Source organism: Melopsittacus undulatus, chromosome 1, assembly GCF_012275295.1.
Source record: "Melopsittacus undulatus isolate bMelUnd1 chromosome 1, bMelUnd1.mat.Z, whole genome shotgun sequence".
Lineage (NCBI taxonomy): Eukaryota > Metazoa > Chordata > Aves > Psittaciformes > Psittaculidae > Melopsittacus > Melopsittacus undulatus.
The window spans coordinates 86,913,564-86,928,089 of NC_047527.1; the positions used below are offsets into that span (position 1 = coordinate 86,913,564).

The 14,526-nt window shown below is 38.0% G+C and overlaps 1 protein-coding gene across 2 annotated transcripts in view; it reads left to right on the forward strand.

Annotated features, from left to right (window-relative positions):
* Positions 1 to 14,526, forward strand: part of FARS2 (phenylalanyl-tRNA synthetase 2, mitochondrial) — a 241,101-nt gene that overhangs the window by 2,911 nt on the left and 223,664 nt on the right. For both annotated transcript variants that reach the window (XM_005149915.3, XM_034064714.1), the window contains exon 2: positions 3,994 to 4,080. The gene's annotated coding sequence lies outside the window, so the exon portion shown is untranslated. The remainder of the gene's footprint in view (positions 1 to 3,993; positions 4,081 to 14,526) is intronic.

Consider the following 14,526-nt stretch of genomic DNA (forward strand, 5'->3'; position numbering starts at 1 on the left):
TGCTTTCCTGGTACACTGCTATTCATGTTCATTATTTTTCTTTGGGGGTCAGGATGATAATTGATTGTTGTGATAGTATCATCTCTTCTAACTATTTGTTTAATTTGTGAAAGCATGCTAACTTTTCCCTTCTGCTGTGGTGTGGTTTCTCTGTCATCTTTTCTGCTCTTAGGTATTGATGAACAGTGTTGTGCAGAGTGAGATCCTACATAGTGTAGAGTAGGACCTTAAAATAAGGACTATAAATCAAGAAAACTTGTGGACTTCAGTTGCAAATGTAACAAACTATAATTTAACAATGCTCTATAGGGAGTAAGACTTCCATAGTACGAAAAGGAGGCCTTGAATAACTCTGGTTTAAAAAAAAAAGTATTTATTTGATTATCCTTTAGCAAAGAGTATTTTTACACAGGAGGAGAAATTCACGTGCTTCAGGTTCAGCTGTGCTCCTAAATTATTTGTGCATTTTGGAAAATTCTGCCTCAGAGTTTAGAGAGAAGAAAAAAAAAAGGGGAGAATGAACTCCTCTATCAGCTGTTTTTTTTGTGAGTTACCCCATCTCTTTCCAGTCAAAACTGCAGAATGTTGTGTATTGTTTAAATACTGTAGGACTGTAGCAATAGTAATAATAGGGGATCAAACCCCCTAACCAGTAGTGGATTTTCTGTTCTAATACAGAAATAATAGGGGAATACCTGTTTTAGCACCGCTTCTAAATCTTTGCTTGTTCATGATCTCTCATGCTGCAGGCACTGAACTGAGTGAAACACTGAATTTCGTTTTCCTTGTTGGCCTCAGTTCTAATCTTCTAATTTCCTGTAGCCATGCGGAACACCGGAGGACTTAATGGCCATCATGCTGCCTGCTAGATACGTATCATCATGTTAAGCAGCTGGACAGTTCAGCAATCATGGGTAACTGCTGGATCAGTGACACATGATGTTGACATATACTGATTGTGAAAGATGTTGATAATGGACATATTCCAAAGTGGACTCTGAAATGCCTGAAATAAAAATGCTATAAGACCCCAAAATTGAGAGGATAATTTTGTGTTACAGCAATAGGCAAAAAAGAGAGAAGAAGTAATAGGGGATTAAAGTTACAAATAACGCTTAAAAGTTCGGTGTGTAATAGTCACATTAAATGTGAATGATGCTTCTAACCTTAATGCTGTTGAAATTCAGGGTATTTTCAAGATAAGAATTCAACAAGAAATACATGCATTTTTGCTATGTAATTGTCATAGTAAAATCTTACTAAGAAACCTAATCATGAGAGTGGGAAGGACAGGGTTTATCAAGTGTCCATGACCTCATCAATTCAGAAAGGCTTTTTTTGCTGCACTTACTACTAAATTTTATCAAATTTAGTCTTAAATAAGTTCCTCTTTTGTGTGGAAAAAGATATTTTACTTAATATTGTCTTGCTGTTGTTTTCTGATGCTCAGTCTATTTCACCCTCTTTCCTAAGTTCATCTTGCTCTTTCATTTAAGCCCCTGAGAGTCACTTTGTGTAATTCCTCTGTCTTCTCTGTGATCTGTGCTATCATATTTCTCAATAGCTGTCATCCAACTAGCCTTATTTAGTTATTTTGAACTTTTTTTGCTTCCTTTTTTAATAGATATTGAATTTTTTAGCTTAAAAAGCAAACATGGCTATAGAACATGGAGTGATACTGTGTTTAAGAGCAACTGAGAATCTCTTTGTAGCTGCTCCTGTATCTTCTTTGCTGACTTTTAACATCTTTGTTGCTGACATGGACAGTGGGATTGAGTGTGCCCTCAGCAAGTTTGCTGATGACACCAAGCTGTGTGGTTCAGTTGATATGCTGGAGGGAAGGGATGCCATCCAGAGGGACCTCGACACACTTGTGAGGTGGGCTGATGCCAGCCTCATGAAGTTTAACCATGACAAGTGTAAGGTCCTACATCTGGGTCGGAGCAATCCCAGGCACAGCTACAGGTTGGGCAGAGAAGAGATTCAGAGCAGCCCTGCAGAGAAGGACTTGGGGGTGCTGGTCAGTGAGAAAATGAACATGAGCCGGCTTCAGTGTGCACTTGCATCCCAGAAAGCCAACCATATCCTGGGCTGTATCAAAAGGAGTGTGACCAGCAGGTCGAAGGAGGTGATCCTGCCCCTCTACTCTGCTCTTGTGAGACCTCATCTGGAGTATTGTGTGCAGTTCTGGTGTCCTCAACATAAAAAGGACATGGAACTGTTGGAACAAGTCCAGAGGAGGGCCATGAGGATGATCAGGGGACTGGAGCATCTCCCATATGAAGACAAGCTGAGAAAGTTGGGGCTGTTCAGGCTGGAGAAGAGAAGGCTGCATGGAGACCTCATAGCAGCCTTCCAGTATTTGAAGGGGGCCTATAGGGGTGCTAGGGAGAGGCTATTCATTAGGGACTGTTGTGATAGGACAAGGGGTAAAGGGTTAAAACTTAGGGGAGGTTTAGATTTAATATAAGGAAGCAATTCTTTACTGTGAGGGTGGTGAGGCACTGGAATGTGTTGCCCAGGGAGGTTGTGAATGCTCCATCCCTAGCGGTGTTCAAGGCTAGGTTGGACGAAGCCTTGGGTGGCATGGTTTAGTGTGAGGTGTCCCTGCCCATGGCAGGGGTGTTGGAGCTTGATGAACTTAAGGTCCTTTCCAACCCTAACTATTCTATGATTCTGTGACTTGTGATTTCCCATTTGCCAGGTTGGTTACAAATGGTACTGCCAACCTTTCTAGTTAGAGGATGATTGCAGCCAAGATGTTTTGCTAGGGCAAAGTTCTTTTTTCTCTTGAATTTATTTTCTTGTCGTGTGTGAATGTATATGTGAATAGGTATAAAAGCATGCACACAGTAATATCATAGTGGTAAAAGTCATGCTGTTTACCCCATATTCTCCATGCTGCAGCACTGAAGATTCATGCATAGCTAACACAGTGCTATGGGTTCTTTTTCTGGTTACCCAGTCCCATATCCCAGGTTTGAGAAATCAGAGGCAGCCTGCTGTTTGGGTGCATCTCAGTTCCTCTCCTGCTCTCTGCATTATGGACATAGGCCCTCATGTCAAACGATACTAGGGGCTAGCTCCACTCAAGTCATGGGCTATTGCTTACATCCTTCCCTGAAAATCCACTTCACTAAGCAATTTTTTATAAATTCTTGTTCTGCGATTATCTTCTGAAAGCAATTCCTAGAGCAAAGTATCAGTTGAAGTAGGACATTGGTATAAGATAAAGTGGAGCTGATGTGAGAAAATGTTATCTGAAGTGAAATAAAAGTGGAAAGCACTTTGTATAAGATGCTGACAAGGACTAATTGGGGAAGGATGTGACTTCTGAGCATGAGATGTGTGGAAAGCACTCACAATTTTTTTTGTTTAAGGGAAAGGTTAAACAAAACTGATTTACAATGGATGTGTAAAGCAGCAAGGATTAAGTGGATTGTAAGTTTAATTTTCTGAATGTGTGATGAGTGGAGGGGGAATATGATTTTTCCACTTGTAATGCATTTTCAGTTTTTATGTTGCTGTGCATCCATATGATACTTGGTTCTGATAGCTTGGACTTTGGTCCAGAAAAAAAAAATCCAGCAATTTAAATATGAAGCTGAAGCAAAGAAATCTGAAGAGAGTATTTCTGGAGAGGAAGGGAAACTATGGGCAATGTTTTCATTTAAATGAGGAAAACAGCATACCACTATTAGCGCATAGTAGTAATGGAAGAGTTTAAGGTAACTTCATTTTGCATGATCCTTGACATGTTTGAGCTTTCATATTGTATCACTATCAGTTTTATGTATCCAGAGCTCTGACCGGCATTCACGATAATGCAGTAGAGATGTATTTCTAAATATATTATGCTTCTGGTGCATTCGTAAGATCAGATGAATTGTCAGTATTTCCTTACATGCCTTCACACTTCTAGACAGAACTTTCTTTCTATTTCTGTTAAAGTTTTTTATATCTGGAGTGACTGTGCCAAAATTTGTCTTTCAGCCAGTCCCTGAAGAGAAGAAACATAGCCCTGACTAAAGCTAAGGGGCAAAGGAAGCTGAACTGAGAAAAGATTACCTCTGCTTGTGGGTAAGTAATTATAAATAAATGTGGTTTTCTAAATCTTTGACACCAGCACTGTCAGGTGGTCAGTGATTGCCTTTCAGCTAGTAACACATTTTCAGTCTTTCTCCATTTTAATTAATAATAAAACCAAATCTTCCTTCATCGTCACCAACTTTGAGACAGGTATACTATGTATGCTAGCTATATAACTTTGCTTTCCATACAGAGTTCATGCATTTCCTTACTCCTAATACAAAGAAAATAATGAGACCTGAGATATAAAGATAGGTAGATAATAATGATAGGTAGATAGGTAGAAGATTATAGTTTTCTGAAGTGCAAATTCAGAAGGACAAATTCTATTATCTTTAAACAGGGGAAGTTTAGATTGAATATAAGGAAGAAGTTCTTTACTGTAAGGGTGGTAAGGCACTGGAATGGGATGCCCAAGGAAGCTGTGAATGCTTCATCCCTGGCGGTGTTCAAGGCCAGGTTGGACGAAGCCTTGGGTGACATGGTTTAGTGTGAGGTGTCCCTGCCCATGGCAGGGGGGTTGGAACTAGATGATCTTGAGGTTCTTTCCAACCCTAACTATTCTATGATTCTATATTGATATATATATTTTTTTTAATATAATCCCTTTGAAATCTGTCCCAACTACCTAAACAATAAATTGCTGTTCAGTGTAAAAACATGTGGCAGAATTAGGTTCTCCTTACTTTACAAACCACTTGTAACTGATGCAAGGTAGAATTCAGCATAGGATGCTCTAGTGAATGGACAGTGAGCTCTTGGGAGAGGGAATAGTTACAGCCTTACAGATCCATCTGTTAACCTTTCAGTCTATCGTGTCCTTGACCCTACAGCAGAATAAGCTAAAGGCAATGTGTCCATGTCTCTTCATAAAGTTTTGTATCTTATCTCAAACGGGAGATGAGGGTGGATTTAGGTGGGAATACAGACCTGTGAAGTTGAACTGCCAGCTCACCTATAGGAATGGATTTAACATCCTACAGAAAAGCAGGAAAGTGAAATGGGGGAAGAAACAGTTTGAAGTACTGTTCTGGGAAAACAAATGAGAATTCATTTGTTTGGAGTGCTGAATTAAGTATCTCCTTTTTCTAAAATTTCTGTGATTAGTTTTTTCAGGTATGCTTTGTAGCCTAGGATCAGTTTTGCTTTTTTTGTGTTCTGTTTTTGGGGATTATTTTTTTTCCCCCAGCACTATACGTGCTTTGTTTCCTTCATTTTTTTTTTATGCAGGTGATTTTTAATAATTGAATAATTTTTGCCTCTTTTTTTGGAAATGATTCTTGATGAAGTATGTGTGCTGCATCTAAAATGGAGAAAAACAGATAAACAGAGCAGATTATCAGGGTCCTTATGGAGATTTCGTGGTGCTTCTAAATTTTTTTAATATGATTTCAAGATTGATTTGACTTTCAGGACAGTGTTCAAGATCTTCATTGACAGTGTTCTTACTTCTGAGAGTATTAGCGTGATATTTTCATTGTCTTGTTTATTCTTGCTGTAAACATAGCTTTTTTGATTTTTTTTTTGTAACTTTGATTTTATTATACTTATTGCTTTCAGGGTGAAAAATTGCTTAGTGTATTACCCCAACTCTTCTCTTGGGGAGATAATAGTCTTAAAATAGACAAATATGGTATTGTACATGTAATATTATGAGATCCTGAAGAGGTAATTAAATATCAGATGTGTGTAGGATTGTTGAAGTTAGAAAAGCTACTTGCTTTTTATGTTGGCACACTAGCTTTGTGAGCTTTCATGGAAGAAAGTTGTTCTAAATGGACAGAGATGTTACTCAATAAAGGTAAACAGAAGAAAGATAGTAGGAGTTTCAGTCTTTTTCTGACATCTGTCTCTTTCGGCTTTCCTTTCTGTCCCTCTCCCTTCCTGCACAGGCTGTGGTTCTTATTCCCCCACCCCTCCACTCCCAATATATGTCAAGATGATGATGGCATTTTTTTTCAGTTTTCTTGTGGTAGATTATATTGTTAATGTAATGTTCATTCTACAGACAATAAACTATGCTGGATAGGTAAAGACTTGAACTAAGTATGTGGAAAAACCATGCTTATACTGGTTTCTTTTATTAGGTTCCCAGTGCTGTTTTTCTTACGTAACTTTTTTTTATAAACACCATTTCAGAGATATTGCAGGTTCTACTAAATCCTATTTCCTCATCTGATATTAGGAGTTCATTTGACCCCAGTGTCCCTTCCTGGTGTCATTCCAGACCTTGAGTGACAGAGCCTGCTGGGCCTGTTGTGGAACTTTAAGCATGTTGCAAAGTGCAATTCTACAGATTCTTTTTAAAAAAAAAATAAAGTGCAATTATTATGTCTTCACTTCTCTTAGTACATAATTAACATGTCATTAACCAAAGTTTTTGTCATATGTGACCTTGAGCTATAATAACACCTTATTCTTCATTAATAATAAAGATTTGATTCTTCATGTTATGGTCTTCTTTTTTTTCCCTAATTTGTATAGCTTCTTCCACCCAGTCAATGTGCGTATCTTGGCTCAAAATGCAAGATGAGGGGATATTGCCTTGTTGTCTAAAGACTGGATGGAGAAATATTTCTGTGTTCCATAGTTTGAAATGTGTGCATCCTGAGCTCCGTTAAAACTTTCTTTCCCTGAGGCTTGCTCTGAGGGAAGTGTGACCTTAAAATATATGGCTTTCTCAAGGCCTTTCTGAGAAAGGTTTTCTTCTGTTCTTTGTGCTGTGCTTTATTTGGAGTGAGTATATTAGCATTAACAAGTTACCTGGTAACATTAAACAAAAAAGCATGAAGATGCTTGGGAGCCTGTTATCCTACAAGCCACAGACCCAAATGTATTGTATTTTCTAGTGTTAATGATGAAGAAAGATGTTAATGATAGTACTCTTGTTCTTTTCACTCTAACACTCTCAAACTTTTTGATCATGTGGTAGGAGGACTTGACAGAGACACAATTTAGACCTATATTTTTAAGTCATAATCACCTTGCTTTGCTTGCTACAGAATATCTTGGAACTAGCTCTTTTTTAACAAGCTGTAGATGTCAGCACCTCTTGAACACTGTAACGCTTGAAGTGTTCAGACGTATGCCATAAACTTAACACAACCCAAGCCCAGTTGTTTTGGGAAGTTAGAACAGGATTAAGCAAATCCATTATAAAATCTGACTTGTATTTATCTGAATAGTCAGAACTTTAAATTGAGAGATTTTATTATAAAATTTTTCATTAATATTTCTCAGCAGCATTGTCTGATTCAGTATCACTTGTTGCAGTTGAATATTTTTACGGAAAAAGACTGTGCTTTCTTACCCGTAGGCTTTAAACATAATGCGTTTCTTTAGTTACAGAAAATGATTCATAATGTAAGTAGAATAATTTCAAATAAGGTTTCTATCTTGATTATACATGTACATTCATAACTGTAGAATATAGAAAGTAAGATTTTCAAGCTTATTAATGACGGTTGGCTAGATAGTTAATTCTTGTGAGTCTTCTTGAGTACACTTGCTCTTAAAAGAGCAAAGTATGTCTTTAATCTTGAAGCCCAGCAGCGTGTTGGAAGACTGATGAGGCAGCACACAGGCTTGATAAAGTCATATGGGCTTAGGAAGAAATACAGGTAATTTTAGTACTGGAGTTAAGGAAATAACACCAGAGTACTTAAAAATAAATATGTATATATAGTAAATGTTTGCTAAAAAGAGCAGGGTAAAGAAAACCAAACTGCAAATGTTTAGCAGGGAAATCTTACTTCAGTTTTGTTTTACCTCCTGAACTTTGTATTACTGTAAGACCAACTGTATTGAGACAGACACTGAGATTGTGTGAGACCTGCTGGCAGAGCTGTCTGTATTGTTTGCAAATCCTGCTGTTCATGTGCATCGGGCGCTTTGTGTAGGTTAAATTGGTTGGAATGAACTGTGTCATTTAGAAACTCATGTAGTGGGTTGTATCTTTTCTTTTTACAGTGTGCCAGTCAATACTTCAGTTTGTGTAGGCAAACTGCTTTTCCCTATACTTTTTTATTTTTGCCCCATTTTATTTGTATTTGTAATCCACGTGATTTGGCCTCAAATGTAAATGATGATAAAGAGTTTCTGAACAGATCCTGTTTGCTTTAAAATAATATATATTTGCAACTCTAACCTTAGACTTTGGGTTAATAGTTCTTGAGAGATGAAGGGCTCTTCTGCTTCTAAACCCCATTAATAGTAAGGGAACACAACAGCCTAAATCACTAGCACATAAATGGAAAAATAAAAAAAAATCTGTTTATGAATTTCTGTTTTACTCAGCCAACAGAAAAGAGCTTCAGTGACTGGGAATCATACCAGAGCAATAAAAGTTTTTGCATTATGTAAAAAGAGTGTTGGGGTAAATTGAGTTTACTTTCTAATACAACTCCTAGGTTCCGTTTGCATGTCTCAGAGATAATAGGCCCTTAATAGAAGAGTGAGCCAACAGCAGTGTTTCAAAGTGGAAGAAAAGTGGGTTTTGTTTGTTTGTTTGTTTTCCTCAAGAGTGGTATTATGACCTGGGTAATCAATAGGATTCCTATTGTAGGAATCAGTTTTTACTCATTGTATCTTAAACTAGAATGGTGCTTTTTATCCTGCAGCTATATCTGTACTCGGTGAAGAACAGAGTATAGAGCCATTTCTTATATGTCTGGACCCAGTCAAGTAAAGCCTGCTAGCATCATTTTTAATTTGATACCTAAAAGTGGCTCTGCAGAAGTCTTCTCTGACAAAGCAAAGCAGAAGGAAGATGGTAGCAATTTCAGTCATCATTTTCTGACACCTCTCGCTTTAGTCTTGGACAGGGGTTGAGTGAGAAGGGGAAATCAGACTGGGAGATCATTTCATATTCAAATTCTGGAGGCTCCACGAGGGATGGTTTTGTACTGCATGGGAATAAAATCCTGCTGCTTCAACTGCTTGATCAGAGTGTTCCCAGTGGCACGGCACAGCTGTCCAGGGCTTCTGAGTAGCTACAGCAAAGGAAACCTGTTGTGGTAATAAAAGGTGTAGTACACATATTGTCTTTCTATCATTTTTAATGTGGTTCTCTGACATGAAATAGGAGGAGGTGCTAAGGGTCGACCTCTTTGGTTATACCTACAAAACATTTTTTAACTTGGTTGTGATGTGTTCGATCAAAGAAAATGCTTTTCCAACATGAAATGCTTGAAATCAGTCTTGAAGAAGCAGTGGTGTAAGGTGGCCAACTAGGCGGCATTGCATACACAAGTTTAATTGAAACTATGTCTAAACACCATTTTTTATTTAAACTTCTATCCCTGGATAGAGGAAATGTGAAGTTTTAGGCACAGAAGCTATTTCTCCAGTCAAATGCCAACAACTTACGTTCTATTTCTTGATTCTTGAACAGAAAAGATTATTTTGGGTTCACTATGCAATGCTAATTAGATCTTAGACATTATACAATGGCTAATAGCAGCAATGCATATTTTGGATTCCCAAATAAAGACTTTACAGCAACTCGCGTCCAGCTCTGCTTAAAACAAATGAGAGCCTTTAGGCTGCTCTGAATGGACATCTGCTGAAACCCTGGCTACAAAGAGACACAACTAAGCATCTGTGCAGCACTGAGAGCCTAGTTTTGAGGTGCTGAAATTAAATTCTCATTTTTGATACAAGCATTAAGTGAAAAATAGAATGCGAAAAACATTCTTGTTATCAAGAATTGAATAAGGATATTCAGATAGGTTTCAGAAATGTAATGTACAGTTTACTGAAGTTGTTCGAAAATGACAATGCTTTTCAAATCTAATTAAAAATAGTTATTTAATCTTAATATCCATTCTTCATGTCTTTTACTCTAGATGACTTTAGATTATCTTTCTGTTAATGTTAGGAAGCCTTATAAATTTAATGTTCTATTTGCAGTATGTTGGACTGACATTTTCCATGCTCAGATTAGGCAATGTATTGCTGCAGTGGTGAACAATGCGGTGCATACATTTACAATGAGGATAAACATGTTTGTGAAAGAAATGGTTGAAATCTCTTGAAACTGTTTATTTAACAATAATAGTTGTATGTTTTCCTTCAAAACCTGGAATAGCCTGTAACAGATCTTTATGGAAAAGATTGCCTAATTGTATGTAATGTAGTCAACTGTCAATAATTAATTTAAAATTCAAATCTGAGGGGAGATACACAATCTGTAGACTCATATGGAGTTCTCTTCACATTCACACTGTTGGAGTCCTTTTGATAAAGAAGAAAGAGGATGGAGTAGCAGCTAGTTGTCTGGAACTGATCCACAGCTCATTGAATTAAATGGGATTTTTTTTCATTAACTTTGATCATCCTTGGATTGAACCTGTATGTATATGATTTAATTAGTAGCAAGCTTGGGAAATGCTAGTATATTGGCTTTTCTAGTGCCTTACCTCCTGAGATGATAATTACATAAACCAATATATTTGTGTATCTGTTATATAGCAAGTGCAGAAGGAGCCCCAGTTGGCTTTACTAGTGCTGGACCTTCATTTAAAAGCTAGACATTTTACTGCTAAACCTCTTTTTCTTTCTTTCTAATTATAACATCATATATGATCATCTTATACTACACGTGAAACAGATCTGTTTCTACGCCACTGTAAATACATTTATGCTGAAAAATAGAGCAGACCAACTATATTGAATGTCTGCATTTTAACCATATATATAAAAAGTTACACATTTAGTGTTAAAATGCAAACTTTCATGGGTTGTCTTCAAGAGTGAAAAGGAGGTTCTCCAATGTCAAATGTTTAGTTGTCCAATGAAGTATATTTTCATCATGGGTCATGTTGAAAGTATATCTAGTAATACCACCACTTTGGTTTTGGTGCCTTTGTTTGTCTTTTGATTTTGTAAAGCAGTGTAGCTGTATGTTGGGAGATGCCTTTACATTTTATGTGAGTTTGAAGGGCAACCAGAGGAAACCTCTCTGCATAAAGACAAATTTGCAGCAGGTCTGTAGGCAAAGCCATTGCACAGTCATGATTCAGAATGGCTAAATGTCTCCTCTAAGCATTTGAAGTATTTTTACCCTCAACAAGATTTCTATCACATAAATCCATTCTATGTTGTACCTTATTAGGTGAGCTGCCCAAATGCCTCACTCATCTGTGACAATGCATGAAGTTAAGATACAGTTTGGGGTGAGGGAAAAAAGGGTGGTAGGAACTGGCTGTGGGTATTGGCCATAGGTGCAAAGATTCCATGTAGATGTGTCCTCTATTTGCTTTGCAAATGTTGTCAGATCCTGTTGAGAGTTGGAATGATTTGGAGTCTATGAGTTTATGAAAGCTACCAGGCTTCTTACGTGTTAGTAGCATATAGGAATAATAGCTATAATTACCAAGATAGAAAGTGGGGTGTTAGCTTATAAGCCTGTCTCGATTTAGCAGTTGTGTAACTAGCCATAAATCTATCACTTGTGTTTGCTTATACTTTTGATAACTTGCATCCAATTTCTAGCACGATAAATAGGGATTCATGTAGTGGCCTTCCAGTATCTGAAGGGGACAGTCTACAAGGATGCTGGATAGTGGCTCTTAATCAGGGACTGTAGTGATAGGACAAGATGTAATAGGTTCCAACTTGTCTTGGGTTCAGCAGTAGCAGTTATTTTTCTCCTTCTTAGTAGCTTGTGCAGTGCTGTGGTTTTGACTTTCAGCTTGGGAACAGAGCTGATAACACTGATGTTTTTAGTTGCTGCTAAGTCATGTTTACTCTGACCAATGACTTTCTGAGCCTCATGCCCTGCCAGGGAGGAGGGGAAGCCAGGAGGAAGCAGAGACAGGACACCTGACCCAAACTGACCAAAGAGATATTCCATACCACAGCCCGTCATGCCTACTGCATAAACTGGGGGCAGTTACCTAGAAGGGTTCGATCACTGCTTGGTCGGGCTGGGTATTGGTCGGCAGGTGGTGAGGGGTTGTATTCTCTTCCCTTGTTATTTCCCTCATCATTATTATTATTGGTGGTAGCAGCAGTGATTTGTGTTATACCTTAGTTACTGCTCTTATCTCAACCCATGGGAGTTACATTCTTTCGATTCTCCTCCCTATCCCTCCAGGAGTGGGGCAGGAGGAAGAGGGGGAAAGGAGAGAGCGACACGTGGTTCTGTGTTACCGGCTGGGCTTAAACCGTGACACAGCTTAAAACAGGGGAAGTTCAGCTTAGATATAAGGAAGAAGTTCTTTACTGTAAGGGTGGTGAGGCACTGGAGCAGGTTGCCTAAAGAAGTGGTAAATGCGCCATCCCTGGTGGTGTTTAAGGCTGGACAGTGCCTTGGGCGACATGGTCTAGGATGAGGTGTCCCTGCCTATGGCATGTAACTAGATGATCTTCAGCTCCTTTCCAGCCCTAAGTATTCTATGATTCTGTTCTTTAAGATATCAGTTACTTACCTGTCAATGAAAACTAACCTAAAAAAGTAATTAAGGTCTGTGTCAAAAAACAAGATGCTGAGGTTTTAGGTGGTATTTACTGCTTTACAAGAAAAAAGTTCTATAGCGACTGCAATATAACACAGAACATATGCTACTTCTGAGGCAGAGATTACCTTCTTAAATAAGCATGACATATGCTTAAATCACACGAATGTGTGATTGTGTATCATCTCTGGTGATTCTGGGTGACATGTATTACAAGAATACCACTGTATGCTTTAGGGAGTGATCCGGACCTCAGAAAAGGAATGGAGTAGGTGAGCTAAGTAGTTTGTGGGTTTGGTTTCTTTTTTTCTCTAGCTGCTGATTGATGAACTTATATTGCTACTTCTGCACTTGCATTTGAGAAGAGACATAGGTAAGCAAAGGATTTTTTCACTTGGCTTTTATTTCTCAAAAATGTAATGCCTGCTTTTAGAAGGAGAACTGTATTTTTAAGGTGCAAATCTGAGAAATAGGATAAATGTATAAGTGGTCAACTTATTTGGTGTCAATTGGGAATAAAAGCAGAAAAATATTATTTAATATTTTTAATGTGAAGCAAGATACAATATCTGGCTTGTTATGTATCATGAAACAACATAGATAAATGATCAAGGTATTATTGTAAAGGTCAGGAAAACTTCTCTTGCTGTGTCACACACCTGCTGTATGATGAATTTCACAAGATATTTTAAGGATATAATTAGAGAATAGTTATCTCACCTCTACTGATTAGCAATTGGGATTTGGCTTCTTGTGTTTGCATATGTCTGTTCATCAACTTCTTTGGCTCTGATGTAACCCATTGCTTCTGTATAGTCTGTTTCAATAAATTATCATTGCTGCCATACCTCCCAACACTTTCGAAAAAGCAGACCTTCGGAAAGCAGTGACTCTATCTTCTGCTCAGGAACCCCACAAAGAAACATGCGTTTGTGTTGCACAGCTCCTCCGTGCACATATGGTTTGACTCTGCAGTCTCTCTAGTAATCCCTGTCCATTCTACAGTGAAATGCAGTGTCAGCTTGTTTCAGATTTCTGAATGTTAAGTGTTCACTTTTAAATGAGTTGCAGCTTGGGGAAAGCCCTGAGTATCCTGAATAACTGGTATGAAAGAAACTAAATAGGTGTACCTATATGTTATCTGTCCCTGGAGTGACAGTTTGCTAGTGTATTCTTTAGCAACAACCTTTATCAGTAAGAGTAGTCTAAAGTTGTATCAGTTCTGAGAACCAGAATGCTACTTTCAGTTAAGCTGTTGCTGTGCGCTAGCTTTGCCCTCACTTCTTAAAAATGCTGTTGGGTAGAGTTTAATATTTGTTCTTTAGAATTCATTTTTTTAATCATGGATTCCTAAATAAATGGCGGTTGTGAGATGGTGTTTGTACATCAGCTGTAAGTTCTCTTTTTTCCACTTCAGTCAAAGTTCACAGGGGATGTGTCCAGATCACTGGAGACAGTAAGTTATAGCTGGTGTGTGAGAGTAAAGGTCTTAATAAAGGAGGGAGACTGTTAATGCTTCAGCTAAAGCAGAATGAATTTGTCCCTTACCACTGAATCTGCAAACAAACTTTGCCTCCAGACACAGAAGAAATAATGTTTAGCTGGTTCTGCTGCTTGCAAAAAAAAGCTTACTGTAAACTCCATACCCTGAGGATGAATAATGTTCCATTGGCTGACAAATCTTACAGAAATGGAAAAGAGATTAGTCCTATTTGCAATACTTTAAAAGAACCAAGAGTGGATGCTTTATAAAAAAATGTGCATTTGCTGTCTTTCAGACTATTTTAGAAGAACAGTGTTTCTATAGGAGAGGGCTTGAAACAGAAGACGCTATTCTTCCCAGTCTTGCAGGTCATTAGCAAATGTTGGAATTTCACAGAAATGATAATCAACTGGAAATGTATGCTGTTAGATTGCTGCAAAGGGAGAAGGCTGCTTAGACAATAAACCTTACAGTAACATGTCTACTTCGTTACAG